Source organism: Physeter macrocephalus, chromosome 11 (genome assembly GCF_002837175.3).
Source record: "Physeter macrocephalus isolate SW-GA chromosome 11, ASM283717v5, whole genome shotgun sequence".
NCBI lineage: Eukaryota > Metazoa > Chordata > Mammalia > Artiodactyla > Physeteridae > Physeter > Physeter macrocephalus.
Window position 1 is genome coordinate 2,643,926 of NC_041224.1, and position 26,026 is coordinate 2,669,951.

The 26,026-nt window shown below is 41.5% G+C and overlaps 2 long non-coding RNA genes across 4 annotated transcripts in view; one reads left to right on the forward strand and one right to left on the reverse strand.

The window, feature by feature from the left end:
* Positions 1–26,026, forward strand: part of LOC114487125 (uncharacterized) — a 155,103-nt gene that overhangs the window by 39,877 nt on the left and 89,200 nt on the right. Inside the window, exon 4 of one of the 3 annotated variants that reach the window (XR_003681856.2) lies at positions 7,704–8,638. The exons of the other annotated variants lie outside the window; for them this stretch is intronic. This is a non-coding gene — a long non-coding RNA (uncharacterized lncRNA). Of the gene's footprint in view, positions 1–7,703; positions 8,639–26,026 lie in introns of those variants that run through there. 3 annotated transcript variants of the gene reach the window in all.
* Positions 21,343–26,026, reverse strand: part of LOC114487124 (uncharacterized) — a 96,713-nt gene continuing 92,029 nt past the window's right edge. The window contains exon 4 of the long non-coding RNA XR_003681855.1: positions 21,343–21,526. This is a non-coding gene — a long non-coding RNA (uncharacterized lncRNA). The remainder of the gene's footprint in view (positions 21,527–26,026) is intronic.

Here is a 26,026-nt window from a genome sequence, read left to right on the forward strand (position 1 = left end):
GGGGGGCAGGGATGGGGGGCGAGCCTGCGGCGGCGGCAGACGCCGGCGTGACGTTGCACCAGCCTGAGGCGCGCCGTGCCTTCTCTCGGGGAAGTTGTCTCTGGATCCCGGGGCCCCGGCAGTGGCGGGCTGCACGGGCTCCCGGGAGGGGAGGTGTGGAGAGTGACCTGTGCTCGCACACAGGCCTCTTGATGGCGGCAGCAGCGGCCTTAGCGTCTCATGCCCGTCTCTGGGGTCCGCGCTGACAGCCGCGGCTCGCGCCCGTCTCTGGAGCTCCTTTAAGCTCTGAATCCCCTCTCCTCGCGCCCCAGGAAACGAAGAGGCAAGAAAAATTCTCTTGCCTCTTCGGCAGCTCCAGACTTTTTCCCGGACTCCCTCCCGGCCAGCCGTGGCGCACTAGCCCCTTCAGGCTGTGTTCACGCCGCCAACCCCTGTCCTCTCTCTGCTTCCGACCGAAGCCCGAGCCTCAGCTCCCAGCCCCGCCGCCCCGGCGGGTGAGCAGACAAGCCTCTCGGGCTGGTGAGTGCCGGTCGGCACCGATCGTCTGTGCGGGAATCTCTCCGCTTTGCCCTCCACACCCTGTTACTGCGCTTTCCTCCCCGGCTCCGAAGCTTCCCGGCTCCGCCACCCGCAGTCTCTGCCCGTGAAGGGGCTTCTAGTGTGTGGAGACCTTTCCTCCTTCACGGCTCCCTCTCACTGGTGCAGGTCCCGTCCCTGTTCTTTTGTCTCTGTTTATTCTTTTTTCTTTTGCTCTACCCAGGTACGTGGGGAGTTTCTTGCCTTTTGGGAGGTCTGAGGTCTTCTGCCAGCGTTCAGTGGGTGTTCTGTAAGAGCTGTTCCACGTGTAGATGTATTTCTGATGTATCTGTGGGGAGGAAGGTGATCTCCACGTCTTACTCTTCCGCCATCTTCCCAGCTCTCTCAGCAGTAACTTTCTTCATGCAATTTTGATATCTGGATTATTTCCAGATTTTATCTGTGGCCTCTAGGCATTTTCCATTTTCTCACAGTCTATGCCTAATAAGTAATTTGCTTACAATAAAACACGTTGGGATATTTTCTGAACATTCCTGCTGAATAAAAAGATAGACCTGGACATCCATTTCTGGGAAGATGGAGTAGACATGTCTTTCTCCATTCCTCCTACTAAGTCAACTAAAAACCATGGATGTTATATATAAAACAAACAGAAGAAGACTCTGAAAGGCGGAGAGAAGATGGCAGATTGGCTATGGTATTCAAGACCCAAGGAACAACACAGCAGTGAGTTCTCTGGATTTTCTTTTTGCTTCCTATATCCCAAACCGAAAGCTGAAAAAGTCGAAAACAACGAAATGCCAATGGGTTCAGATTAAAAAGCCCTCCAAAAGTTTGCTCTCTCCCTAGCCAAAGGGTTATAAAAGGGAAGAAAGAAAGGAAGGAAGGAAGGAAGGAAGGAAGGAGGGCGGGAGGGAACACATTTATACACGTGCTCTATCCAAGCCAAACATCAGAGAAAACCTGTAGCACCACCTGCGCATGCCAGCAAAGGCTCAGTGGGAGCCTAGACTTCCACCCTCATGAAGCTGTAACAGGGCACCTCAACACCCTCACCAGGATGTTGTCAGAGAAGGCTAAATATGCAATGGAGTTTTCATCCCCACGTGGTGGTAATAAGCCATTCGTTCCATACAGTGTCCGTGGAGACCATGTGGGAAGTGTGGACTGCAGCCCTCACCTAGCGGAATGAAGGGCTCCCTCCCCATTGGGGTGGTGTCAGAGGATACATCATGGAGAGTTGGGTCTTTCCAGGGGTAACAAAGCCCCAAAACACAGCCACAAAAACTCAAACAGTCCTATTAGAAAGTAGGCAAAGGACGTGAAGAGATATTTTATCAAGAATATAGAGATGGCAAATAAGTACATGAAAAAATGGTCAACATCATCAGCCATTAGAGAAATATAAACTAAAACCGCAATAAGATATCACTTCACAGCTCTGAGAATAGCTAAAATTTAAAATAGTGACAATATCAAATGCTGGCGAGGATTCAGAGAAACTGGATCTCTCTCATTGCTGCTGAGAATGTAAAATCCTACAACCATTCTTCAAAAGTTTGGAGTTTTCTTTAAAAAATTAAACACGCAGCTACCATGTGGCACAGCAATTGTACTCTGGGTACATCTTTTTTTTCCCCAGGGAAAAAAGGCATGTTCACATAAAAACCTATACACATATTTTTATAGCAGCTTTGTTTGTGAAAGTTCCAAACACGAAACAACCCAGAAGTCCTTCAACAGGTGAATGATTAAACAAACTGAGGTACATCCATACCATGAAGCAATAAAACAAACTGTTGCTCTACAGAACAGCTTGGGTGACTCTCCAGAGAATTATGCTCTGCGGAAAAAGCCAGTCAGAAACAGTTGCATACTGCATGATTCCATTTTTATAATGTTCTTGAAACAACAAAATTGTAGAAATGGAGAACAGATTTGTAGTTCCCAGTGGTTAAAGGAAGGATGGGGACAGGTGAGAAGTGGGTGTGGCTATCAAGGGCGACAGGAGAGATCCTTGCGGTGATGGGCATGTTCCGTATTTGACTGTATCACTGTCAATACCCTGGTTGTGATACTGTACTCTAGTTCTACAAGATGTTACCCTTGGGAGAAACCGGGAGATGGGTACATGGATATTTAGGTATTAGTTTTCACAGTTGCATGTGAATCTAAAATTTTCTCCAAATAAAAAGCTTCATTAAAAAAATAATACCCATGGGCTTCCCTGGTGGCGCAGTGGTTGAGAGTCTGCCTGCTGATGCAGGGGACACGGGTTCGTGCCCCGGTCCGGGAAGATCCCACATGCTGCGGAGCGGCTGGGCCCGTGAGCCGTGGCCGCTGAGCCTGCGCGTCCGGAGCCTGCGCTCCGCAACGGGAGAGGCCACAACAGTGAGAGGCCCGCGTACCGCAAAATAAATAAATAAATAAATAAAAATAGAAAGGTATGTCTTCATCATGCTTTACCTTTGAATCACATAGCTAAGGAACATAAAGTTTCTATTTTAAAGGTGCAGTTATCACTCAACAACTGATAAATCATCACGTTTTTATGTGCTATGTGGCTGCTTCCCACTAGCTAACTATTTTATATTTGGTAGTGTATAGAAAGATTTATATATTTTGAGTTGTATGCTACTTGACATCTTCTAGCAGATGTTTGGAAACTGTGAGAAATTTGATCATGGAAATGAAAAGACCATGAAGAGGGATGGCAAATAGAATGGAACTCGGAGGCATTCTTGACAGAACGTGTGATGGTGAAAAAGCATGGTCTGTCATCGTGGGCCTTGGGACTGGGGGAGGTACAGCCAGTGTGCCACATAATTGCCATTCCTGACTCAAGGTTTATCATTAGGGTCTCTGACAGCTTGGGAGCTCCAGAGACTGGAACTTTCCAAAACAGTATCCATTTTACTTTCACTCAAACCCCCGAGTTTAAAAACAAGTGTCTAAATCCCCTGGGCTGTCTCTCTAGCTGTGCCCAGTGAAATCCTGGGCTACAGAGTTGGCTGCTTGACTGATGTTCCGTTCTGATCATTTGCTGGCCCACAAATCCATTATGCAATTCATTGCTCAGGAAAATTTTGTTTGTTTGAGTTACAGGGATTAAAAGCATCACCGCTTAATCCCTTTGATGCATCCAGGCCATTTTGAAATTGGATGTTTTTCTATTAACTCTCCTACTGGGAGCCAATTCACTGCCACTGTAGCAGCAGAGCCAGGCAATGCTGATTAATTACAGAATTTCTGCCCTTCTGCCTCTCTGAGTCTTTTAAAAATATCTAATAACAAAAGCACTTAGCTAAATCTATGGGGTTAATCAATGTTTCATGTAATTTGGAATAAGAAACTTCAGAGCGTTTCTCAATAAAAAGAGTAGAGGAAAGAGATAAGAACTAGTAGATTAAAGAAACCAGTGTTTAAGAATTCATGAGTTAAAGACGCAAGCCACATCAACTCTCAAACTTACCGAAAAACAAATCCATGTTAGAAAATCAGCACACACTCGGTTTATTACAGTTCTTGAAATGGAGAACATGAGTTTATAAATTAAATTATACATTCAATTCAGAGGCTGTAATGCTGCTGTCAGATTTATAGCCTCCAATTTACAGACCAATAATAACCTGTCAAGGAAGGAGGCTGACTGCTCATCAGATGGGCTTTGGGTAGATGGTTTACACTGAACGTCCTCCATATGGGAGCCAAGAGATAAATAAAGACCTTGACTTTGCTTCCTTTTGTCAGTGGTGCCTGTGGAGAGAGGTCTATCAGAAGGACGTCTGCTGTAGTAAAAATGAATATTATACTTCATTTTCTGCACTACAGAAAATGGAAGAAAGCAGTGTCGGGGAAATTTTAAGCAATTCAAATGTAGACTAGCGCATGTTGAGGAATAACTCTGCCCACTGAATAATAAAAGAAAAAGCGGTGACCTCAGAATAATTAGCATCACGGGACGACCACAGGATGGAACATGTGCTTTTATACTTAAAAATCTGAATTTGTACAAACTTAAAATTCACAACCATTTCAACATATTGTTTTTCATTGGCAACCTTGTTACTATTTGGCAAAATATTTATTTCATACATCAACAAGGATCAGCTCTAGGCATGACTGTTCTTTTACTATATTATCTTATTTTCTTACACTCAAAGATGTGATTCATTTCTTGAGGCCTACTTTATAGATTTATGCTAAAGAAGGACAGCAATGCTGGGGAGTTGTTCATAGTTGCTTAAGGACAAAGCAGGGTGCTAAATAAATTGTGAAATTATTACATGGTGCCTACACATACACAGTCCTTAGAAATGAATTTAGCCATTTTCACGTGTGCAGTGAAATACGCCTCTTTGAAATTTGAAAGATGAAATTCCTTTAAGAAGTGTCACTTGTCAATCTCATAAGAAAATCATCATCTCTGCTTTTCCCTAAATATTTTCCTGGGTGTTGTATTATTTCCTTAAGATCATCTGTGCATTCAAACATTGTAAGATCATTTCTTTTACTTAGCAAAATTGATTCACTTGGGATATCATAGACTATTCACAGGTTTTCCATTTTTATTTTCTAATAAATATTTTCTTCCCCTTTTCCTTCTGTATTTGCAGTTTACTTTTTGTAATTTGAGTTTAACCATTGTTACCAGTATACTTGGGCTTCTAGATTTGCACAGGCATTATGCTAGATGCTGGGAGAGATGCATAGTTATGAGTCCTAATTTCTGCCCTCCAGGTAGCTTGCATTCTGGTGGGAGAAAAAAACACATAAATCAAACCCAGAAGGAGCATGACTGAGGGCCTCACTGCTCAGAGGGTTCTCAGACAGGAATTCCCATCTGGGAGTTGGTTAGAAATGCAGAGTCTGAGGCCCTCCCCAGTCCTGTTGAAGCAGAGGCTGCATTTTAACAAAATTCCCAGCTGGTTAGAATTCTCAGTACAGTATGAGGATGGAGCAATGGGGCTGGTGTTGAAGGTGGATTGAGTGTGCTAAAAAAACAGTTCCACACAGTAGAATTGGCAGAACAGTTTCAGAAGAGCTGCTTCTCTGTCACTTTCTAGTGTTATCTTTAGATTTTGAACTTACCTGGGTCTGAGGATAGTTGAACAAGGTAAATGGATGCAGATCCATTTAAAACAAATACTTTAAAGGCTTTTAAAATCTCTCAAGTTAAAAAATGCCCCAGTTCTGCTTATAATTTTATGTATCAGATTTTTTAAATTTAATTCAGAATTCTCCTGACATCACTAGCTTAGTAAGTGAAAATAAGGTCAGATTTGCTTAAATACTCAAATTGCGTAGATTTCTGCCTCCCTGGTGATCAGAGGAGCAAAAAAATGCAGTTATTCACCAACCCAACCTCTAACACCTTACTCTTTAAAATTTTTTTTATTGTTGTAGAATATAGTCAACATTAAATTTACCATTTTAGCCATTTTTAAGTATATGATACAGTGGCATTAAGTATTAATACATTCACATTGTTGTGAAACCATGACCACTATCCATTTCCAGAATTTTCATCACTTCAGACAGAACCTCTATATCCATTAAATAATAATTTCCTCTTGCCCCTTCCTCCAGCCCCTGGTAACCATCATTCTACTTTCTGTTGCTATGAATTTGACTAAGTACCCCATATAAATGGAATCATACAATATTTATCCTTTCATGACTGGATCATTTCACTTAGTATAATATCTTCAAGGTTCATCCGTGTTGTAGCATGTTTCAGAATTTCATTTATTTTTTAGGGCTGAATAATACTCTGTTGTCTGTATATAACACATTTTGTTTATCCACTTATCTGCTAGTGGACATTTAGGCTGTTTCCACCTTTTGGCTATTGTGAATAATGCTGCTCTAGCAGCTTACTATTTTATGTTACTGAGTGGAAAGCTATTGAAAGCTACCCTTGCCTCGCTGTTAAGCTGGACAATGCAGGCACCTTTCATGGAAGCCGCCAGCACATGCGTATTGGAGTCACTGGGGGGAAATGTACCCCATCCCACTCTATCATTGCTGAAGTGCAGCATCACTGCCAAAACCAAGGCACTCCACTGAAATTTCTAACCACCGTTGCTGCTGATACTTTTCACCAATACACAGAATTCCTAGGGGGAAGGAGAACACATCCTCCCCCAATGATTAGCTTACAGTCAAAATTGACCTGGCTGTCACAGGTACAGTACTGTTAGCTGTATCCCATCGTTCAGAGGCAGCCACTTCCCCAAAAGCACCTGATAGCACTCCTAGGTGGGTTAGAGGTGATCCTAGTACCAGTCGAACATTCCAGAACCAGTTCTCCCTGCCAACAATCCATGCCCTGGGGTGCCATCTAAGGAGCCAGTTTGGATCTCTTTCTTCCAACGTCTCTCGACTACCTCTCGATGACTTTAATTTCAGAGCAGCTCATTAGTCTTTTCTTGCCATCTCACCTCTGTGAAGGTTACTACCTGTCCCTTGGAGGTGTTTTTAAAACTTTGAATCATAGAGTGAAAGAACTGAGATCTTGTGTGTCAACTTGAATGCATACTTAATTATAAAAATTTTTATTTACAATGTCGGAAATTCAGAAGTAAATGTTTTTTTGTAAGCACTAAAGAAGTATGATAGAAACTTATCCTAGCAAGACTTTACAAGGTAGGGTCAAATTCTAATGGAATTGAGGCAGTTTCTTATCCTAAATGTTTCCTCCCTTTTTACCATCTCTGTCCAGCAACTCTTGGTTAAATAACGTATGCTCTGAGACATGAAATTAAAACAGACCTAAGAAATAAATTGTTTTAAAACCAGAAAATAATAAGTGTTTCCATCCCATGAGCCTCTGTGTAGCAAGCACTTTCTTAGAATGTGTACCCCATAACCGCCAAGATCTGTAGAGCCCTAGGTTTCGTGGAGGGGCTTGAGGACTCCATCCACCTACAGGACCAGAGCCAGGCCCCGCTAATCAAGAAGTCCCATTATATTCTCTTCCAGAATAGGGGTGAGTACATGCGTCACACCTCCATGTAACAAAAAGATGCCATTCAAGTGGTTCTTCCCAGACCAAGGAGTCCACCCAAAGGAGAATAGACAGCTCTTATTCAAGACATGGGGAAGGAGAACTTATTTTCAATGATTTTCCAACCCACAAAAGAATTTAATCTGATTTTTTCTAGACACTCTATACTCATGTGCAGTCATCTTTGGACGTCTGCTGGAATGGGCCCACAAAAACTCCAATTAAATCAACGAGTAGCCCTCTGAAAGAAGAACTCATCCTGGAGGGAAAGAGAATCAGGCAAATGAGCTTGACCCAATAATGAAGCTTCAGGTGTCCGAGGGTCATGGCAGTTCTGAATCCCGTATGGCACCTGTCTCTCAGGTCCAACCCCACACACAAACCGCCGAGTGCTAGAGAGCAGAGGTATCCTGAGAAAAGCTGGAAGGGCTCTCTTCACTCAGGACTCTGTAAGGCACTGAAGCTTAGTGATGCCCTAGTGACAGCATATGACACAAAAGAGTGGTTGGTGGGGAGTGATGGCTCCAGTTCTGCAGGGAACATGATGGAGCTTGGGTGCCTGCATGACGGGAGTGCCGTGATGGCCCAGCTCAGGCTGCAGTCAAGGAAGCGTGCGGGTGGAGGCCGTGTCCCTGGCTTGAGAGAGCAGCACTGGGGTGATTGGAGTGACCTCGATGCCTGCATGGGTGTTGGTGCCCACAGAGATGCTGGCGCCAGTTGGCGTCATCATGTTTAGCAAAGGCTGTGGGGAGACCCTGGGGAGGCAATTTCATGCAGCCTTGCTAGCCACGGGCTTTTGCTTAAGGGGACTGGGGCAGGAGAGTAGAAAATGGCAAAAGCTGTGGTGCATCTGGTAGGTTCTGTGCCTGAGCATGTGGGATTCACTCCTGGGGACTCCCAGCAGCACCAGGATGGACACCCTCAATGTGGGTGAGATGAAACTCTGACTCAGGCTGTCAGAGGGCTCCCATTACTTTTACCCTGGATTTCCTTGGACTTCCCACAGTGCCTTCAACTAGGTACATATATGCAAATTTGAGAATGTCTCTTTAGGATAATCAGAGAATCAGAGTTTCACTTCTTACCTCATTTCCAAACAGGATTTTTTTTTTCACTATGCTGTTTGTTTCTGTGTCTTTGATGTTTTTAAGAGTAAGGAACATTTCACCAATCTCTGTTTTCTGTCTTCTTGTAATGGATAGCAGGGATCACAACCTCCAGGACAATGAGGTGATCAAAAAGTAAGCCTGTGTGCACGTATGACTTGACGGCTGTAAAACAATAGGGAGTAGATGGAGAAGGTGTGGCTCCTGTCTAAAGGCACACTAACTAGTTCACCAAAAACAAAAACAAATTCCCTGCTGGGCCAGACAAAACCTATCTTTGGGCCATATTAAGCCAAGAGGTCACCAGGATTTATCACTTTACCCATTCTTCTAATCCTCACCACGTGGACAGTTATCTTGCTCCCACAGAGCTGGGATAAACCATCTGAAGATGGTTAACATGGATGGAAGCCAAGAGAAGCATATTATAGTATCCCTCCAATTATCCCAGGAGCAGGGCAAAAGCAAGGACCATACTGCTTTATCTTTGTCTTCTGTGTACCAAGTCCTTTTGCAAATACTAGGCATCGTGATCTCATGGAGAAATCACATCAGACAAACGGGAATGTTAATATTTAATGATCACTGGGGCTCATGCCTTGCTAGGCCCTATCCTGAGAGTTTTCTGTCCACTGCTTTCATTTGCTCTTCCCAACTCACCTGTGACGTAAGTACTATCATTTTCTCAATTTTATGGGTCAGGGAATGGAGGCTAGAGTCACACAAGTGGTGAAGGGGGGCATTCCATGACTCCAAAGTCCATGATTGTAACCCACATGCAAATACTTCAGATAAAGCAAGAGTGAGTCAGTGGTTCCAAGATTACGCAAGAGGGTGGAGGGAAGAAACTGACCATAGGTAATATTTAACAGGGGATTACTGCTGGCAGAGACAGGCCATGGGAGAGGACCTTATTCTTATTCTTATCTTGTCTCTTATTCTAGAGAGGATAAGAGCAGCGGGTCCAGGGGAGCTTGGACAGGAGCTTGGTGGTGGGAGAGGGCAGGTGGGTGGGGGTGGAGTGTGTTCTGACGGGGAAGATGGAGGCAGTGTTGAGACCACACTTTCTCCCTCTCCCGCACCTCCTCCACCCCCATCTGTCCACCGACACAAGTCCCAACGAGAGGAACTAAACGTAAACTTAGAAAAAATACTGTATTTCATATATTGGGAGCACATTTTATTTTCTCTCCATCTCCCACCCCACCCCCGGGGGTCTGGCCTCTATCAAGTCAGGAAAACAGAAATGTAAACATTAGTAATGTGGAGAAAAGGACAGAGCCTCTTCCATTCACAGCTCACCAGAGGTGTGCTCTGCGGGGTGGGTTTGACTGTATTGCAGATGTTTCCCTCAGAGGGAAAGACCAGAAAAGATCAGAAAGGGTAAACCCCAACCCACAAAAAAACCTAGAGAGGTAGAGCCAAGCGCTGCTCTGCCTGTGTCTGCACACTGTGACAGGGTGAGTTCTAGTGCTTAGGTTTCCCACAATGAACAGAATCTTCTCATGCTTCCTAATGTCCCTCTGCCATGGTCAGTTTTATGTGCCATCTTGGCTAGGCTACAGGGCCCATATATGTGGTCAAATATTAGCCTAGATGTTTCTGTGAAGGTAATTTTTAGATGAAATTAACATTGAATTCAGTAGACTTTGAGTAAAGCAGATTGTTCTTCATAATGTGGGTGGTGGTGGGCCTCCTTTAATCAGTTGAAGGCTGACCTTCTTTTTCCAGTAAGGAAAAAGACTGACCTCCCTGGAAGGAGAGGGGATTCTGCCAGAAGACCACCTTTGAACTTGAACTGTAACTCTTGTAACTCTTCCCTGGGTCTGCAGTCTGCCATCCTACTCAGATTTTGGACTTTCTAAGCCTCTACAATTGTATGAGCCAATTTCTTAATATCTCTCGATAGATGATAGATAGATAGATAGATAGATAGATATTGATAGATATAGATATATGACGTATACATATCCTGTTGGATTTTCTGTTTCTCTGGAGAACCTTGACTAATACACACCCTATTTTATCAGTTCTAAGATGTACATATTTTCACATTTTAACATCCCTGAAATCATAAGATATCTTAAGTTAATTTTGTTTTAAATGAAATATGATTGTTCTTAGTATTTGACAGAGTATTGAACATTCCCCCAGCTAGATCTAAATTTAGAACATGAAGGTCAATAGTTTGCTGTGTTGAGTCACCTGATTGTAGTATAATCACCGTCCATGATTTGGGTCACCGTGCAGTGACCTCTCTCCAAAGATCCAGGAACTCTTTGCAGCTTTAACTAATTATTTCTCTGTAACCCTTCATTCAGATGCCATCTGTAAGCTTTGAGAACTATATATATATATATATATATATATATATATATATATATATATTTTGTTGTTGTTGTTGTTGTTGTTTTAGGGGATGCAAAATGTGAACCTTAGGAGGGAGATAGAGCCTAAAAGGAATGTTTTGAAAGAGGGGAGGAGGAAAAGAAAATGGTCAGTAGTTCTCCTCAAATAAGCTTCATTGCATTACTTAAGCCCCACTTTTCTTTCAGCCCAAGTTTATAGAAGTTTAATCAATAACTGTGCCTTCTATTTTCTGTTGCATGTGGCATTTTGTTTTTCTACCTGGTACATTTTCAAAAGAACTGGAAAACTGGCCAATATTATAACACTTTTTTGACATGTTAACTCTTACACAAAACTAGGAGCTCCTTGAAGGCAGGACTAGATCTGAGGTATGTGTGTATCTCTAGTACTTAGCATGTGCACTCAGAGTACATGGACAGTTGTCAGTACATGCATGTCATTGAATGTGTAGACTACAGTGTGAAGTGCTGACAGATGTCCAGGCATCCAAGAGAGCCCTCAGAATCTAGGTACTCAAATGTTAGTATTTGTCTCTCTTTTAGATATTTATATATATCACATTCTCTCTCTTATATTAGACGAGTGTGTGTGTGTGTGTGTGTGTGTGTGTGTGTGAGAGAGAGAGAGAGAAAAAGAAGTTGAGCAAATGAGAGAGAAAGTCTCTTCTAGGTTGTGAATACCTTGAAGGTGGCTTAGTCAAAATAGCATGGGTGTGGCACCATCAAAACATTGGTTTAAATAGCGGTTCTGTCACGTATAGGCTGTTTGACTTTGGAATATTACTGAACTTTTCTAATCTTCAGTTTTTATACTTGGAAGGAAAGTGAGCATTATAATTATCTATGTTGAAGAGTATCGTGAGACTTAAACATAACTTCTGAAAGAAACAGGCACGTCACATGCTCATAGAAATGGTAGCTCTCGTTGTTCTGCCACCATCTCCTGCTATTTCTGCTGTAGCACTAGATACAGGGCCTTGCACTTGGAAGAGAGTCATGTTTGTTGAATGAGTCACAAAGAGGTGTCTGCAAAAAACACACACACTATTTTTGGCTCTCTATACAGCATGTAATAAATTTTACAGCCTGACTCATATAGGTACAAAGAAAAGAATCATTCATGATGTGATTCTTTTTTCACCCCCAATTTTCAATATTTTCAACTGAGGAATCATCAGCTTCATTGTATTATTCATGTTCTAATCTCTCTTTCATTTAGAAATATCATCTTCACTTAAATGAAAACAACAACCAACCAACCAACCAACAGAACTCCAGATACTTTAGTTAAACCACAGAAATTACCCCAAATTCATGGTTTTACTAGTTTGAATTTTCACATGGGGAACCAAAATGCTTATTTCTAGTTTTTAAGAGATAATCACAATATAGACATCCTAGTGTCAAAATTATTTCCTCTCTCATTTCTTCCTTCCCCCTTTTTCTCCTGTCTTCTCTCCTACACACCATCTGTTTGTTCGGGAGATCGATGAATGAATCACCCAACAGGCAAATGAAATCTGGATGACATGTTACTTTAAGCCACATCTGAAATGAATTGAAAGTTGAAAAGGCCACATAACATCAATCAGGGTGCATGCTATTCTGGCTAAAAGATGGTCAGACGCCAGAAGGGCCTTTTGTAACGCACTGTCCCAGGAACCATCAATTCCAACGTTCACACGTGTATTCCTCGTGTCAAACGTTGGCAGCCACCTTGTACTTACTGGTGTACCTCCATCCTTCTTCTTCAGATTAATGAGTCACCACACTATGGCAGCATTAAGTCAGAGAATCACAACTAACAGCTGGAAGAAAGTGTCAAAACCGAGTTTCAGGTGGTGATGGGAAAAGCAAAGCCTAGACAGACCAGAAGCTGATAGCTGATGGATGGAAGGAAGGTAGGAAGGAAGGAACCGTGGGTTGGTGGATGGATTTAGGGCCAGATTAGTTCAAAAGCCTGAGTCAAATTTCAACTCTAAGCTGTGGAAATGGAGTGGACTTCACTTATCCAGTGGAATCATTTCGCAAATGCTCTGTGTTGGAGATGTTTTAGACACTGAGGATGTATCACTGAATAAAATAGAAATCTGTGAACTCAGAGATTTTATTCTGGTGGGGAAAGATACAAAAAACAATTAATGTAACCATAAATCATTTATAAAGTATATCAAAGGAGAGAAAGAAGGGCTATAGAGGAAGGAAAAAATCAGAGTAAAGAGTCTAAATGCCAGTGTGCCAAAGTGGAAGTTTCCATTTAAATGATGTAGTTTTAACATGAGGATTACTAAAATAGCCATTATTCACCAGAAAATGGCAGAATCACAAAAGTAAAAAGAATCCATTTTGTGTAACATGACACAAAGAGAAGAATTTTATGACATATATTAAAAGACTCACAATTTTCCTCAAACTTAAATAAAATATATACTATGCATGTCACACCAGAGAAGCTCTGAAAACATTCTAGAGCTAGTTAGCTTGTCCAAATTCCTTTATAATAAAACACTGTACTAGTAAAATAAAGGACATAAGTATGTGGATTTTACTAACAAGAGCAAAGTCCTTTCAAACCAGTTTCATCTCATAACGTTGTCCATGTGAACAGTACTTTCATCCCTAATTTACAAGTAGGGACATTGAGGTTCAAAGAATGTTTATGACTAAACACAATGAGTCAGTGGTAAGGGTCATGGAAAATACATGTCCTACGCAGCATGCAAATGACTTCATCTTATGTGGGTTTGGCCATGTCAGAAGTGAAACTATTTCAGTAATTTTGTGAACACGATTTTCTTCATATTTACCCCTCTTCCTGTCTGGCTATCCCCAAAGACCTAATTATTGAGTAAAGCTCGTTGAGAGCTACGGGTGAGTGCAAATGCCTGAGAAACAACATAACAATATACAGAAAGTGCCATGTGACAGAGTGTCTCTATTGAAGGAGTTCAGGAAAATACTAAATACTGCCAAAAAGTTTAAGTTCCAAAGTTGCTTTCTTTTTCTTTTTTCTCCTAGAAAAGTGCCTTTTTGGCTCTCACTTCATAAGAGAATGACAAAGTCTTTACAGTAAGTCCCTTATCTCCTTTCACTGTTTGAATCTTAAGAACACGGTTAATACCACGTATTTGTGATTCAGCTAATGAATTCACGGATTACACTTGGCAAGGGACGTCCATGCCAACAGCCCCACAGAACTTAGGTACTAATGATGCTTTCTTTAAATTTGGAATTCAAGATAAAATTGGGAAATCCGTCAAGGATGAGTACGCTTTTTAGGTTGTCCTATCACGTGAATTTGAAATCTGCGGCGAAGAGCATGCAGCGAAGTATTTATTTTATATCACTTGTTCATTTTGAAAGTTTTCCAAGTAACTGCAGACTAAACTGAAAGCAGGATGTTGTGTTAATCAGTTCTTAAACATGAATATGGCCCTGCCAAACTGGCTTCCTTGAAACCTCTTTCATTTGCGTTCCTCTCCTATTTTCTCATGTAAGAGATGAAGATAAATGTGCAGTGCCCTTAACCCATTTTGCTACTTGGATTATTATGTTCACACATTTACACACACACACACACACAAACACAAAACACACAGAAGGTGTACCTAATTATCCAGGAAAAAGACCACTAAATATTCATACTATTTTTGCCCAAGGCTCTTTTTTTTTTTCCCCAAGGCTCTTTAATTTATTTGACTGTCACTCCCTTCCCTGAAAATGTGTAAGGGGACTTCCCTGGTGGTCCAGTGGCTAAGACTCCGTGCTTCCACTGGAGGAGCACGGGTTCGATCCTCGGTCCGGGCAGTAAGATCCCACATGCCAAGTGGAGCGGTATGGCCAAAAAAAAAACCAAAAAATGTTGTCAGGATGACAACCCCAGGAATTTAAAAATAAACAACTCCTCCTTCTCTCTGGGACCTTGCCCTGCTTCTTCTGACCTTTACCCTAAAGCCCAATCAGTGACCTTATCAGCCAGTCAAGCTGACTTGGGTTAGGGTTGACGTAATGAGAGCTTGAGCGTGCCGTGGGCTATGTGAATGTTCCTCCTCTCCAGAAAGAGACCAGAATCCTGAGAATGGAGCCCTCAGTGGTGGCCTGGTCTGGCTGCAGAGAAATCAGCTGGCTTCTAAGGACCACTGTGATGTCTTGTCATCAAATCTCTCAGCTGGATTACAGCTCAGTGCCTTCCATTCAGCCACTCTCAATAACAATGCAAGGCTATCAGAGGGAAACTTGAACTGGCGAGAATGTGTTGATTATGCTGGAGCTGCAGCTGTGCAGGAAACTGGGCACAGGGTGACATGCACTGGGCTCCAGAAGGGCCGAGGCCTTCCATGTGGCTTCCAGGAACAATTCAAGGTGTTGATTCTGATTTATAAAACTGGCTGTGTTTTGGATTCTAGTTACTTTAGAAATCAGCTCTGAGGTTATGGTTAAAGTTCCCAAATTTACACCTCAGACACCCAGAAGCAACCCCCTCACTGGGAGAGCCAAGATGGTGAGAATTAATGGCTGCCTTCATCTGACAGGATCCTACTTTGTAAATACAGACATTTTCCCCCGGCTTGCCTCACTGAGCACGAATGCTGGTGTGGAGGAGGTACCACTTGGAAAACTTTGCCCTTCACACCTTAGTATTGCTGAGTGTTAACACATTTAAAATCCAATTTTTAAAAAGCGTAACAACAAATCCCAGTGTATATTTTAATAAGATACCTGTTTATGACTCCACACCACATATTTAATTGTATTAGATTATATACTTGAACCATGGTCTTCTCACTGGCAAGCACATATTCCCATGACCAATAAGATTTGAATAAATTAGGTGTAGTACCCCGTAAATACATTTTTTAAATCTGCCTTTTATTTATACCAAGTTTTTAAGACGATTTGGAAGATTGTGTGTGTGTGTGTGTGTGAGATTGATTTAACCTGCATCCGCTTATACGCTTATTCTTTGAATGATCCAGTGAACTACTGGGTTGTCTGATAATTGACCATAAGGAGTCCCTGGAACCAGCAGCATCGTTGATAGTCAGTGACGCTCTTTTGCTGTAGTCTACAGAGTGCTTTAGGACCGTTCTGTAACATTCTTTTCACCTGCAGGTCGTCTTCCTAATATTTTCTTCACAAAGAATAAAACAGAAGCAGAATGTTTAAGAGCTTTGCCCAAGGCCGTCCAACGGATTAATAACAGAAGTAAGATTGGCATACTGTATCTCCTTGAAGAAAGCTTTTTATGTGTGTGCGTTTCTCTACCAACTAAATTACCCTGTAACCTATCAGCAAAGTCAGTCTCAAGGTAAATTGTTCTTGTTGTCCTGTTAAAACATGGACACGGAGCACACATATCTGAGAAAGCCACATGTAAGAAATACGTAGAGCGAGAGCCAATTCAAGAAAAGCACATAACTAATTATGTACAACTGAAGATACATAGCTTTGAAACTGAACAATTATCAACGGCTTCAAATACTCTTGCATTGGTGTAAAATGCTGGGGAGACCCACAGTTATTCATTCCCTTTCACAGACTTACCGGTACAGTCATTAGCCTAAAAAATAAAGATTGTTAGCAATGCCTAACCACCTAATTGCCCAAGTAACCGTCTTTTCTTTGACAGTCCTCATTGGCTTGAGCAGGAAGGAAGTGGCAAACCAGCAGGACTGTAATCTATTATCTGTTACCTCTGAGAGCAGTGATGAATTGTGACACTCGGAGAAAAAGCCTGGGGAGACTCATCCGATAAAGGCCGTGCTAGACGCTGCCTTCATCTTTCCTTCAAATGACTCACTTATAACTGTGGGTACTCCAGCGGTGTGGGGCAGGGGGCGAAGGAAAAGAGGGAGATTTGGTAGAAGAGTTTGAATAGGGTGGGCAAAAGGGATGACTGCGCCAAAATAGGTCATCTCCTGGTCATGGTCCCCATGCCTGTGAGTCAAACACACACACACACACACACACACACACACACACACACACACACACAACCATGAATTACTTATCTCTACAGATATTTTTCTGTTTTGCACACCTTTATTGAGATATGATTTACATATAATAAAATGCACCCATTCTAAGTATAAAGTTCAATGAGTCCTGACAAATATATACATCTATATAACCACAACCACAGTTAAGATATAGAATATTTCCATCGCGCAAAAGAAGTCCCCTCGTGCCACTTTGCAATCACCCCTACCAGCCACCACCCTGGGCAAACACTGATCAGTTTTCTGTCATCGTAGATTCGTTTTGTTTGTTTTAGAATTCTCTATAAATGGAGTGTCTCCTTTTCTCAGTAAAATGTTTTTGAAATTTATCCATGACATTGCATATAACAAGAATAAAATAATCTCTTTTTTTTTTTTTTTTTTTTTTTTTTTTTTTGTGGTATGCGGGCCTCCCCCTGCTGCGGCCTCTCCCGTTGCGGAGCACAGGCTCCGGACGCGCAGGCGCAGCGGCCACGGCTCACGGGCCCAGCCGCTCCGCGGCACGTGGGATCCTCCCGGACCGGGGCGCGAACCCGGCTCCCCTGCATCGGCAGGCGGACGCGCAACCACTGCGCCACCAGGGAAGCCCCAATAATCTCTTTTTAATGTTCAGTAGTAGTCCATTGACTAGTTGTATCACAATTTGCTTATCCATTCACTTATTGATGGATAGTTGAGTTGTTGTGTTTTTTTTGGCTATTATGGAGAAATCTTCTATGGCTATTTTTGTAGGATAGACATATAATTTACTCACTCTTGGGACTGCTGGGTCTTATAACAGATATATGTTTAACTTTATAAGAATCTGCCAAACTGCTTTACAAAGTAGTTGCACCATTTTACTGGCCCACCAGCATTGTTTGAGATTTCCACTTGCTCTAGTTTATTTACTTTTAGCCGTTCTAATGGCTTTGTAGTGGTCTCTTAATGTGGTTTAAATTTGCATTTTCCTGTGGACTAATGTAGTTATGTATTTTTGATGTACTTAGTTGTCATTTGTATATCTTTGTTTTTAAGTGTCTTTTCAAATCTTTTTTTCTTTTTTTTTAACTAAAGTATAGTTGACTGACAATGTTATATTAGTTTCAGGTGTCCCTACAGATGACTGAATGGAGAAGTGCATACACTAGGTGGCAGAACACAGGATGAATTCACATGCCAGGACCCTTGGTGCATACAGTGGACATTGAGTAGCACCTGTCAAAGCCACACTTGTCCTAGTCACTAGAAAGTACGTGAATAAAAGTAAATCAAAAGGAGCTGCAATTGTAACAGTTTTACTAAAGCTAATCTGGCTGCCAAGTATAATCAACAGAGATTTTGTTTGCTTGATTTAAGCCCTAGAGCTTGTAGCTGTTGGCTTTTATGATTAAGACATCCATTTTGAGAAAATCCTTTAATTGTTCAGCTTTTTAAACCTTAATGCTTGGATACCACTCTGAAGGTTTTCTTGTCTCCCTTCTGTCCTACGCTCTGTAAAACGTCAGCCCCACATCATTTTTCCAGGATCCGGTGGAAAGCTGACCAGAAACATCATGAACTGTGATGACCAAACACATTAAAGTAAAAGTTATTTCTTTCCCATGAATGAGAAACTATTATAAAATTTTAGATAGCTCAAAATTAAGTTTCAAATAATCCTAGAATCAGTCAATATGAATTATGGGATAAGAGCAATGAAGAAATCATGTTTCTATAAACACTTTCATCCTGTAGAAAACGTTTTTTAAATAGTCTTAATGAAGTGTTTCAAGAACCTAGATTGAAACAAAGAGAAAAACTTAACTGAAATACTGATATGAAGTCTGGTTGAATTATTTTGGTATAAATTAGAAATTAAATATAGATAGTTATTAGATATTAAAATAATAGACACCAATTAGCTATAAAATGGTGTGTCATGTAAACATATTCTGATTGGACCCTACAAGATCCATAGATGGATTTCAGAGTTAGCATATCCTGTAAAATTGTATGAAAACTTGTGTACCTATATGAAGATATCTTCCATCCAAATCTCAAATGGGCCCATGACATATATAAGAAAGCTTTAAAACCACTGACCCAAAGGATATATTTTATGCAATTCAAGTCTTTTTTAGTAACCAGTAATGCTTTTATTTTCTTTTTTTTTTGTAAGATTTTTTTTTTTTTTGATGTGGACCAATTTTTTTTAAGTCTTTATTGAATTTGTTACAGTATTGCTTCTGTTTTATGTTTTGGTTTTTTGGCCAAGAAGCATGCAAGATCTTAGTCCCCTGACCAGGGAACGAACCCGTTCCCCCTGCATTGGGAGTGCGGAATCTTAACCACTGGACTGCCAGGGAAGGCCCCTGCATTGCTTTTTTTTTTAATGGTTCTTCCAACCCAAAATTGTTGTACTTACAACTGTTAAGGCATTATCTCAAACTTTTGTAATATTTGGTCTGTGCACTCATTACAAAATGTGAATTCCTTCTCATCATCCATGCTGTACAGAGAAAAAGAAAGAAGAACCTAATGAAGATGATCATAAACTAACAAGAGTGGTTTTAGAACCTTAGAGGATTTATTTAAAAACCAAAACATCTGTATATTTATGTCCACAGTAGGTTAATTATGCTTCTCGAACTTGGAGAAGTGGCCTTCTGTAGGAGGTGTCCTGTGTGTCCCAGCAGTGCATTCCTCTCTCATCACCTAAGCAGTTATGTTCTAGGGGTTCCTCCTATGAGGGCTGCATGGGTCCTTCCATTGTGGTGTCTATGTAGGTGGTCTGGTAGGCTTGGTTGGCCCCCAGTCTGGTTGGTTGCCAGGCCCTGCCTTGTGCAGAGGCTGCTGGCTGCCGTTGAGTGGGGCCTACAGGTGGCTGGATGAGGAACCCTAGGGGGCCCCAGGGCTAGTGCTGGCTCACTGGTGGGCGGAGTTAGGGTTCTGAAGATTCTGGGCCTGTTGCGCACCCACTGGCAGGTGAGGCCAGATCCTGGGGTTAGTGCCGGACTACTGGCAGACAGAGCTGGTTCCTGGAGTCTGGCTGCAGGGCCCAGGGATCCCAGAGCTCACTTCAGATCTTGCGGGGGCTGGTGGGGAGGAGTTCCTGACACAGTTGGGTAGGGGGTCCGGGTGTCCCAAAGGTTACATTGGCCTGCTAGTGAGCAGGGCCAGGACCCAGCTGGTCCCAGGGTAGGGTCTGGCCCGCGTTGCCGGATTGTGATTTTCTTGCTTCTGGTGTCTGCCCCCTGGTGAGGGAGGCTGGTCTAAAGACCTGTGCAGGCTTCCTGGCGGGAGGGCCTACAGGCTGCCCACTGGTGGATGCAGCTGGGTCTTGGCCCTCTGGTGGACTGGGTCGTGTCTAAGGGCGTGTCTAGAGGTGGATGTGGGCTCTTTAGTCTTTAGGCAGCCTGTCTGCTGATGGGTAGGGCTGTGTCTCCACCCACTTAGTTGTTTGACCTGAGGCATCCAGCACTGGTGCCTGCAGACTCTTGGATAGGGCCAGGTATTGGTGCTAATAACCAGGATGGCAGCCTTCAGGAGTGTTCATGAGGTTGAATGTTCCCCGATATGTCTGACACCAGTGTCTATGACCCCAGGGTGAGCTGCAGGCCGCCCACTGCCTCTCCAGGAGACTCTCCAAGACCAGCAGGGAGGTCTAGCCCGGGCTCCTATCATATTACTGCTTTTGCATGAGATTTCATGTGGGCCTTTAAGAGTGAAATCTGTTTCCCTCAGTCCTGTGGGGCTCCTGCAGTTAAGCCCTGCTGGCCTTCAAAGCCAAAGGCTCTGGGGGCTCATCCTCCCCATCCCAGACCCCCGGGCTGGGGAGCCTGACGTGGGGCTCAGAACTCCCACTCCTGTGGGAGAAGCTCTGCAATATAATTATTCTCCAGTTTCTGGGTTGCCCACCTTGGGGCTATAGGACTTGATTAGATTATATCACGAGTTCACCCCTCCTGCCTGTCTCATTGTAGTTCGTTTTTTATGTTTTCATTGTAGAAGATATTTTCTGGTAGGTTCCAGTCTTTTTCATCGATGGTTGTTCTACAGATAGTGGTGATCTTGGTGTGCTCATGAGAGGAGGTGAGCTATAACTGAATCACTTTGCTATACACCTGAAACATTGTCAGTCAACTATACTTCAATAAAAAAATTAAAAACAAAAACACATATATACTCCCCAATTTCATTATCCATAAATTACAAAGCAGTTTTACTTTTTTAATTATCTTTCAGAGAGAGAAAAAAACTTTCTCTGCATTTTAAAGGTATTCATAGGCACTATAATTACCTTATATAAGATTATTTGGCAATATGTTTAATGGTTTGAATACTAAATAGTAACCTTTAAACGGCATGCACTTTCTTTGCTTAAACAAATAAGCAGTCTTTCATTTCCAGAACAATCTCATAAAAAATTGAATAGCTTCTCTTCTTTACTGTCCAGGAGAAATGAGCAAAGGCCAGAATATTTTTTTTAACCAAAAAATGTATTTTTCTTCTTCTCCAGACTTCTGCATATCAAAAGCTTCATAACTAGGGGGGACAAAAAAAAAGTTTTCACAAAGCTGATAGACAGTCTAAAGTTCTCTGTGCAATGGAAAATAACTTGTCAACACAGTTAGGAATTAATGCTCAATTGTTGTCAATATGTATCATGCAGATGAAAGTAATGCTCAATTGTTGTCAATATGTATCATGCAGATGAAAGGAACACATGGTTCTTTGACAATTTGTGTCAGCTTGTTTTACTAACATTATGTAAACACAATTCAAGAGAAATTTTGAAGAAGCCATAGACTGCCAGTATTGAAGCCTTGTCTTTATGTGTTTTCTGGTTAAGTATCATCAAGTTTTTTTTTTTTTTTTTTTGAAATATAGTTGATTTACAATGTTGTGTTTCTGGTGTACAGCAGAGTGATTCAGTTATACATATATGTGTATATATACATATATGTGTATATATACATATATGTATATATATACATATATTCTTTTTCAAATTATACATATATATATACACACACCCATATATATATATATATATATATATATACACACACACACACATATATATTCTGGTCCTTGTTGGTTATCTATTTTATATATAGTAGTGTGTGTATGTTAATCCCAAGCTCCTAATTTATCTCTCTCCCCCTTTCTCCTTTGGTAACCATAAGTTTGTTTTCTATGTCTGTGAGTCCGTTTCTGTTTTGTAAATAAGTTCATTTGTATCATATTTTAGACTCCAGATATAAGTAGTACCACATAATTTTCTTTCTCTTTCTGACTTACTTCACTTTTTATAGTAATCTCTAACTCCATCCATGTTGCCATAAATGGCACTATTTCATTCTTTTTTATGGCTGAGTAATATTCCATTGTGTATATATACCACATCTTATTTATCCATTCAACTGTTGAAGTAACACCAAGTGTTGAAAGTTGACTACAGACTCACGTAACTCATAAGGCATAATCTCAAACTTTTGTAATTTACAGCCTCTGCACACATTACATCCCAGTTAGTCATAAATGGACTCCAAAATCAAAAGAAAAAGAAATCAAAGGAGGAAAGGAAAAGATATTTCGACATTTCACTTTTGGTCAAGTTTTCAAGGGTTTGGTTATTGGTTTTCTATATAATATTACCTTGCAGGACAGCATTCAAACTCCTTATTCTCTATATTCATTTTTTTATAACTTTATCCTAGAATTACATGTCTAGATTTGATTCCCAATTTAGCAGTGTGCTTAAGGTCATGGGCTTTGGGACCAGACAGACCTGAATTCCAGGCCCAGCCCCACCATCTACAGACAGAGAGACCTCAGTCACTTATATAATGTGTGTAAGCCTTTGTTTTCTTGTTTATGAAATGTGTATGGTTCACTTAATACTCCAAAAAACCTGACTCATAGTGTTTCTGTGAAGATTAAATGAGCTGATCTATATAACTGTGCAATGTCTGGCACAGAGTAACTGCCAGGCAACTGTCAGCCATTGTTATGAAAATATATCTATACAAATGTCTGCTCCTGCCTAGTTGTTAACTCATTGTATGCTAAGGTGTCTTCTGCCTCATCTCCATCCTTCTCAGAGGATGCCACTCTTCCAAGTACCACTCATACATGAAGGCTCTCTGATATACCTCCTCATAAAACCTTCTGTAAGAATTTTCTCACTCTTTTCTCATCACATAATTATTGCGTACATATATCACTTGATAGTTAATTCTTTATTGACTATCTGCTATCTATCTGTATTTTCGTAAACTATTAGTTACACTATTATTTCAATTTTTGTGGTTTATGATGTCAAGGATTTATGTTCAGTATCACAAACCAGCCTGTAAATTCTTTAATGGCAAGCATAATCTTTAGCTTTTTTTATTTTCCATAATACCTAATAGAATGTCCTGTCCTTGAATGCACTATATAGTGTTAATTTAACTTGAAGTCTGGGAGATTGGTACAAGATGGCGGACTAGAAGGACGTGCTCTCACTCCCTCTTGCGAGAGCACTGAAATCACAACTAACTGGTGAACAATCATCGACAGGAAGACACTGGAACTCACCAAAACAGATACCCCACATCCAAAGAGAAAGGAGAAGCCACAATGAGATGGTGGGAGGGGTGGAATCACAGTAAAATCAAACCCCATAATTGCTGGGTGGGTGACTCACAGACTGGAGAACACTTATACCACAGAAGTCCATCCACTGGAGTAAGGGTTCTGAGCCCCATGTCAGGCTTCTCAGTCTGGGGGCCCAGCAACGGGAGGAGGAATTCCTAGAGAATCAGACTTTGAAGGCTAGCAGAATTTGATTGCAAGACTTTGACAGGACTGGGGAAAACAGAGACTCCACTCTTGGAGGGCACACACAAAGTAGTGTGTGCATCGGGACCCAGGGGAAGGAGCAGTGACCCCATAGGAGACTGAACCAGACCTACCTGCTAGTGTTGGAGGGTCTCCTGCAGAGGTGGGGGACGGCTGTGGCTCACCATGGGGACAAGGACACTGGCAGTAGAAATTCTGGGAAGTACTCCTTGGCGTGAGCCCTCCCAGAGTCAGCCATTAGCCCCACCAAAGAGCCCGGGTGGGCTCCAGTGTTGCGTCTTCTCAGGCCAAACAACCAACAGGGAGGGAACTCAGCCACACCCATCAGCAGACAAGTGGATTAAAGTTTTACTGAGCTCTGCCCACCAGAGCAACAGCCAGCTCTACCAACCACCAGTCCCTGCCATCAGGAAACTTGCTCAAGCCTCTTAGATAGCCTCATCCACCAGAGGGCAGACAGCAGAAGCAAGATGAACTAGAGTCCTGCAGCCTGTGGAAGATAAAACACATTCACAGAAAGATACACAAGATGAAAAGGTAGAGAGCTATGTACCAGATGAAGGAACAAGATAAAACCCCAGAAAAACAACTAAATGAAGTGGAGATAGGCAACCTTCCAGAAAAAGAATTCAGAATAATGATAGTGAAGATGATCCAGGACCTTGGAAAAAGAATGGAGGCAAAGATCGAGAAGATGCAAGAAATATTTAACAAAGACCTAGAGGAATTAAAGAACAGAAAACAGAGATAAACAATACAATAATTGAAATGAAAAATACACTAGAAGGAATCAGTAGAATAACTGAGGCAGAAGAACAGATAAGTGACCTGGAAGGCAGAATGGTGTAATTCACTGCTGCAGAACAGAATAAAGAAAAAAAGAATGAAAGAAATGAAGACAGCCTAAGAGACCTCTGGGACAACATTAAACGTACCAACATTTGCATTATAGGCGTCCCAGAAGGAGAAGAGAGAGAGAAAGGGACTGAGAAAATATTTGAAGAGGTTATAGTCAAAAACTTCCCTAACATGGGAAAGGAAATAGCCACCCAAGTCCAGGAAGTGCAGAGAGTCTGATACAGGATAAACCCAAGGAGAAACACACCGAGACACATAGTAATCAAATTGGCAAAATTTAAAGACAAAGAAAAGTTATTGAAAGCAGCAAAGGAAAAATGACAAATAATATACAAGGGAACTCCCACAAGGTTCAGCTGATTTCTCAGCAGAAACTCTACAAGCCAGAACGGAGTGACATAACATATTTAAAGTGATGAAAGGGAAGAACCTACAACCAAGATTACTCTACCCAGCAAGGATCTCATTCAGATTCAATGGAGAAATCAAAGGCTTTACAGACAAGCAAAAGCTAAGAGAATTCCGCACCACCAAACCAGCTCTACAACAAATGCTAAAGGAACTTCTCTAAGTGGGAAACACAAGAGAAGAAAAGAACCTACAAAAAGAAACCCAAAACAATTAAGAAAATGGTAATAGGAACATACATATCAATAATTACGTTAAACATGAATGGATTAAATGCTCCAACTAAAAGACACAGGCTCGCAGAATGGATGCAAAAACAAGACCCATATATATGCTGTCTACAAGAGACCCACTTCAGACCTAGGGACACATACAGCCTGAACGTGAGGGGATGGAAGAAGATATTCCATGCAAATGGAAATCAAAAGAAAGCTGGAGTAGCAGTACTCATATCAGATAAAATAGACTTTAAAGAATGTTACAAAAGACAAGGAAGGACACTACATAATGATCATATCAAGCATCTTTTCTGACCACAATGCTATGAGATTAGAAATCAATTACAGGGGAAAAAATGTAAAAAACACTAACACATGAAGGCTAAACAATACGTTACTAAATAAGCAAGAGATCACTGCAGAAATCAAAGAGGAAATCAAAAAATACCTAGAGACAAATGACAATGAAAACACGACGATCCAAAACCTGTGGGATGCAGCAAAAGCAGTTCTAAGAGGGAAGTTTATAGCAATACAAGCCTACCTCAAGAAACAAGAAAAATCTCAAATAATCTAACCTTACACCTGAAGGAACTAAAGAAAGAACAACAACCAAAACCCACAGTTAGTAGAAGGAAAGAAATCATAAAGATCAGAGCAGAAACAAATGAAATAGAAACAAAGAAAACAATAGCAAAGATCAATAAAACTA